This window comes from Apodemus sylvaticus, chromosome 15 (genome assembly GCF_947179515.1).
Source record: "Apodemus sylvaticus chromosome 15, mApoSyl1.1, whole genome shotgun sequence".
In the NCBI taxonomy this organism is placed as follows: Eukaryota; Metazoa; Chordata; class Mammalia; order Rodentia; family Muridae; genus Apodemus; species Apodemus sylvaticus.
Window position 1 is genome coordinate 83,190,046 of NC_067486.1, and position 6,547 is coordinate 83,196,592.

A 6,547-nucleotide genomic window follows, 5' to 3' on the forward strand; every position below is an offset into this window, starting at 1 on the left:
CTCCTAGGATGCAGATAATCCTCTGACAAGCCTGCCTCTTGGAGCCTCCCCAATGCCATTGCTGGCCAAGACACAAAGACCACCTGGCTCCAGCTGTAGCCTGGTGAGCCTTGCTTCCAGGGTTCAGCTTTGACAGACCTGAGTGGACAGGGGCGGCCATGACTAAGGCGGGGGCGGGGGTCTGCGTCAGCAAAGTGGACAGCTCAAGGAAGGGGCTTTGCCAGTCTGTTGACCCTCACATTTCTTACTGTCTGTCCCTGTAGCCTCTGAGTCAGCAGTGTTTGTGTTCCCTCTAGGAGGGAGGGCCTGTGGGTCGGTAAACGAAGGGCCCCTTCAGGCCCTTGATGGAGGCAGGGGGATGACTCTGGTGGTGTGTGTTTGACTCTTCCACGCTGGCCGAGGCTCAGGGCTGTCTCAGTAGGAAGCAGCGGGCACACTCCGTGTGGCCTGCTACTGTGTAGTGCTGAGCTAGCTCTGAGGTGTTTGCTCCCTGGGACTAGCCTCTTCAGAGTAAACCCTCTGTGGTGGTGACAGCTGCTGACCTGAATTCAGGAGTGGGATGGGCGCAGCCTTTCTCCTCTCACCTAACCCCCAAGCACAGCTGCCCCCTCTCACCTGTGCAAGTGCGCTAACATTTGCCTCACTTGGGCCCATGAACAGGCTAGACCCAAATGTGAAGTCAAGAGAGCCAGGGAACTAATATCACAGAATTTTGGAGGGTGGTAGTAGGGACCACAGGACAAGTGCCTAGGCTGGACTTCCTACTGTGGGAGAGGACTCACGGCCAACTTGTTCCTCTGCAGGTCTGCGGGGTTTCCTGGGTGGAACTGGGAAGGACAGAGTCCTGGAAGGTACTGGCTAAGGATGAGGTTAAGGAAGGTTACGGTTGCTCCGGGAGAGCAGAGCCTTTGAGGGAGAAACAGGAAAGGCCTAGTGAATGATGGAATAGGTGGCAGGTGGCAGATGGACAGGTCACCAGCTTACACATGCTAGTCGGAGGGAGCAGAGGAAGTGCCCAGCTGTACCTAGGCTGACAGATGATAGCACTGGGATCCTGGGTAGAGGGGATGGCACTGGGAGCCAGGGAGGACTGGCCAGGAAGCCCCAGTGGACAGGTCTGGTAAAGCCACCCCAGAGAGGACAGGTGGGAAGAGTCCTGTAAGATCTGCTGCCCAAAGCTCACTCTGCCTAGCCGCATTAGGACTGCTACCCAGAATCCCACAGTCTGACCAGAGGCCCAAGTTCCACCCTCTTATCTCTCCCTACCTCTCCCCCCTCCTTCTTTCCCTCCCCCAACATTTTTCAGAAATAATTGTGAGGCAGCTGTATCAGACGGTGGCTGGACCTTGCCCCAGAGCCCGGGCTCCAGATCCTCGCAGGGTGGCCTGCCTGGTGGTTCCGAGCAGAGTTTGCCATGCGAATTCTTCATCCTTCTCTAATTGTCCACACTCACTTCTCTCCTTTGTCAGCAGAGCTGCAAGCCTTGGCGGCATCATTAATGCAGCTCTAGCACTCTGGTGTGAGGAGGGGGCTGCCTGGCTGCCGCTTCTCCTCCTGCCCAGAGATGGATGTTCCTTTATTGCCCATAAATCTCTGCATAGACTCTGTAAAGACAAATCGGAGGCCTGCTAGTCCCTTGTGTTTATTGGGCCGGTAGGCTGTGGGTTTAATTAGGCCTCAGCACGCACAGGAGCAGCTCTGGAAAGTTGAGGGGCAGGTCTCGCCATGCTAGGTCTTCAGGAGAGCTGGATCTGCACAGGAGCAGGGCCTGGCCTCTTGCTGTCTCTGGGGGAATTGAGGTTGGTCCACATGAGGGAATCATATATCGCCCCTCCTTCAAACATCTGTCCACGCGGGTACCCGTGTTGGGCTCTGCAATGTGGTCTGCTCTTGCCCATGTAGCTCTGCGGTGATGACTCAGGCCCAGGCCTGTCTGGGCAGCCTTCAAGCAGTGGCGTTCAGCCCTTAGGAAATCTTCCTTTCTGTGCCTTCTGTGAGAACACAGTAGGTACCTAATGGCTGCATGTGGCAGATGGGCAGGGCCTGCCTCTCCTACCTGTGCTGGGCCTTGAAGCATCTCTCCAGCCCAGTCACATGCTGGCCCCGAGGGCAGGGTCCAGGGGAGCCGGCGTCCTGCTGATACCTTCAGCCTGCCAGCCATCATGGGTAATATGCTATTTGAGCCAGGAAGGGAGGGAGGGAGGTATAGCTTGTCCCCCTCCCTGTGTGTGTATATACGTGTGTCTCAGAATGTCAAGTGGACTGCTTTGTTGGTGTGCCCCCAGAAATGAAGTTCAGTCCCTTCTACCATTTGCTATATGACGTTGGGGACCCCTTGTCCTACTCAAACTTAGAGTGTGAGGATCAAGAAGATGGGCCTTGTAGATAGATGGCCTTGGTGTGTGTATGGCTTGGGAGGCAGGGCTCAGGCACCATGAGACAGTAAATCCACAGTGGCTGGATATGACTTGGGACCCTCTGACTGACAACTAATCTCAGTGTTCACACATTTACCATGGCCTAGAGCATTGTCTTCCATCCCAGATGCCATCCCAGGCTTCCTGGCCCAGGAGAGAGGTCCACATCTAGAATCCTGTGACAGGGAATTCCTGCGTTCCGGGGCATCCCAGGCAAGCCTCAGGTCATAGCTAGTTATGTAAACAGGTGTGACCTCAGGTCCCTCCCGGTTCAGACAAGTCTCTTCTGCACATCAGGGGCATCAGTAGTGTCCAGTGGGCCCTTGGGTATAAGGCCCACCCCACACTGAGGATCTGAGGTCTGGGGCACGGCTCAGGGCTAAGGCACGCCTCTCCCACTGTGAGGAGCCCCCCCCACCTTATCACAGCTCTGAGTATCCTCTGCACCCATCTGAAATATGCTTCTTACTTCTCTGCAGACATGCTTCTGGCATGTTCTCCGTCTCACTAGACATCTACTGCTGGACATTCTGCTGCTTCTATTATTTTAGAGCTAATAAGGATTAAAAAAATATATAATTTGCCCAATTACTGTGCAAAGTCCCACCAGCAAGATAAATGGGGCAGATGTTCCTGTCAGCCCTGATGTGAAGCCCTGAAGCAGCTTCCGAGACATGAGAGGACCTGCAAGGGGTCCTGAGTGACCTTAGGAGACGCCAGCTCTCAGCCAGCGCCTCAAGGGCTGCTGGCTCCAGACTTGTTTCCCAGGGTACCTCCCCACTGTGAGCCAGGTTCCAGCCGTCAACCTCCAGAAATTATGCTCAATGGTGTGGCCTTGGCAGGACTTGGGATACTGGGACAGGCCTGGAACAGGGGAGGATTATATCACAGGGAGCCCTGTGGTTGGCCTAGAATCCTTGGAAGGGAGCCAGGTGTGTCCATGGTAAACCAGCAGTGGACACTCAAGGGGGGAGCTGACATACTCCACAGTGCTTTGCATGGCTTTAATTAGCTTCCTGTGCAGCTTCAGGGTCCCAGAGACCTGGGTTGGACACTAGCCAGAGGCCAAACTGATGTCCAGAGCCAGACCTAAGGGAGCCTGCTGAGCCAGAAACAGGTGGGTAGAGATAAAGAGGGGCTAGGGTGGGCCAGTGGAGTCCTGAGGCTTTGGCCCAACCCCCACGCCTTCCAGGTCCCTCCCCACCGGCCGGTGATCTCATCCATTTCTGGGCTGTAAATATCACCCAAATGCTCACGACTCCCAAATGTGTGCTCCAGCCGGGCCCCTCTCCCGAGCTCAGCCTGCACAGCCCACGCGACACCCCCGCCCAGATGTCTCCTGGGCCTCAACAAGCCGCTCCTCCTGGCACCCCCTCCTTGGGGACAGGCGCCCCTTGCCGGCTGCCTAGGGCAGACGCCTGGGAGCCCTGCCCACCGCCTCCAACCATCTTGTCAAGTCCAACTTGAAACACACCCCTGCCTTCTGGATCTGCCACCCCTAAGGTCTGGCCAGAAAGTGGCCATTCCACAGTCCCTGCCTGTGTGCAGACCCCACACTGTGCGCCACCACCAGAAGAGCCGTCTCTGAAAATGAGACCCTGCCCACTGCGGGAGACAAAGTCTAAAAAGATATCTGCTCTCACACACATACCTCTGGCCACTGCTTCTACCCCCTGCCCCCTTAGCAGTACCCCTTCTCTGGCAGGCTGGCTAGACCATTACCTCCACTCTGGAACATGTCCCCAGACTTCTCTCTCTGGAGTGTGCAGAGCCTCAAGGGACAGGGCAGGGTCTGCAGGACCCAAGGTATGCAACTTAGGCTGTTAGCCTGGTTACAAGACAGCATGTGGCCTAGAAGCCTTCTTCGCCATCACCATAGGCTGACTTCCACTCCCCACCCATGGGCCAGCTGTTGGTAACAGAAACAGAAAGTGGCCTGAGGCCAGACAGTGCCTGTCCGTGGAGCAAGCCAGCATAGGTAGAGGACCCTATTCTGAAGGCATGTGGACTAAGCTAGGACCCTCTGTCCTGTAAGCCACCTAAAGCGCCAATATCTGCTGCAGATGGCCGGCTCAGGGCCTTTTTGGTCCTGACTTACCTCTCAGCACTGCCCCTCCCACAGACTCTGCAGGCTGCCTTGGCCTTCCCAAATTGGCAGGAGTTCCTTGCTGTTAGTGGTGAGGTAGTCCTGCCCTGTCCTGTCCACCTGCAAGCCAGTAGCCTCGCAGGGTGCTGTGGTAGGCTGTCTTCTTCCCGGGTGGTACACCACACTTCCTCAGCTAGGACTACGAGGGTGAACAGGGTGTTGGGGAGTGGAGGCTCCTAAGGGACCGGGGATGGGCGCGCAGTGCTCTCTCACCCATGAGACCTGCTCCAATCGCAGCATCCCCAGATTAGGGACAGGCAATGATGCCCTTGCCTGGCGCACAGCCTAGAGTCCACTCTGCAGAGGAGCAAACTGCAGGTATAAGTGTGGGAGCCCCAGCAGGCCAGGCCCAGGTGCAAGCCCAGAGGTTTCCTGGAAGGGGCTCCCTGGTAAGGAAGAGAAAGAAGCCCAGAGCAGGACCGCAGACTGCACCTTCGCCCGGGTCCCTCCTCCGTGGTTACTGAGTACACTGCTCCACACAGCCTCCCCCTGAGCTTCTGGCTCCCTGGCCGCCCCCACGGCCATCTGGCTCCCCCAATTCCCTCCCCCACGTCCCTGCATTTTCCCCATTCTCCCAGCTTTTGCCCTGGTGGGGGAGGCAGACCCCTTCCTGTTCCCCTCACGACCGACTACTTCCTCACTCGTTTCTGGCCAAGTGGTTCCTTTCCTTCTGTGTCTGAGGCCTCTTGAGCCTAGGCCTCAGAGACTCACACATGCATCTTCTTCCTGTGCTGTTTTAAGCACATGCACACACACGTGTTGTCTGTGTGGCTCCTGCTCTGCAATGTGTGTCTGCTCTGTGCTCACGTGTATTCATGGCCACATGTATCCTCAAGTGCTGTGGGGTGATATGAGGCCCCAAGGCATGAGGGCTGTGACGGGGCAGGGGATGAGGGTGCACACAGGCTGTGACGGGGCAGGGTATGAGGGTGCACACAGGCTGTGACGGGGCAGGGGATGAGGGTGCACACAGGCTGTGATAGAGCAGGGTATGAGGGTGCACACAGGCTGTGACAGGGCAGGGTATGAGGGTGTACACAGGCTGTGACGGGGCAGGGTATGAGGGTGCACACAGGCTGTGACCCGGCAGGGTATGAGGGTGCACACAGGCTGTGATGGGGCAGGGTATGAGGGTGCACACAGGCTGTGATGGGGCAGGGTATGAGGGTGCACACAGGCTGTGACCCGGCAGGGTATGAGGGTGCACACAGGCTGTGACCCGGCAGGGTATGAGGGTGCACACAGGCTGTGACGGGGCAGGGTATGAGGGTGCACACAGGCTGTGACGGGGCAGGGTATGAGGGTGCACACAGGCTGTGACCCGGCAGGGTATGAGGGTGCACACAGGCTGTGACGGGGCAGGGTATGAGGGTGCACACAGGCTGTGACGGGGCAGGGTATGAGGGTGCACACAGGCTGTGACCCGGCAGGGTATGAGGGTGCACACAGGCTGCCTGAGCTTTAGCTCTCCTTCAAGGCCACCCCATTCCTGGTCATTCCCAAGTGGGGAGCATGGTCTTTATACCTCACTGGCTCTCAGCCTCCCCCGGGCCGGACAACCCCAGAGAAGATGTCCTCATAAAACTGAGCTTGTTTAGAACCATATATTGCTGAGTTTATAGTCAGCCCAGCTCACAGAGACGTTGGCTGAGCTCATGGAAGTCAGCAATGGGGCAAGCACATTGGTGCAGCTGGAGGGTGGTGAGAATGTCACCTCTCTCCCATATGTGAGCCCCCACCCCCACGTCATCCCCCCTTTCAGCCCAAACTGCCCTACCAATGAGGGTGGGTAGTTCTATCTCCTCTCAGGCCTTCTGTGCCAGTGTCTGAAGGAGATGCTATGCTGGGACCCACCCTCGTTTCTCACCACCCACAGTACCGCAGCCCAAGAGGCCACAGCTTAAGAAAAGAGCTCTTTATTCCACGTCATCCGATATTTTACACAAGTAAAATAAAATTCATATCTCTATATACCGCGATCCGG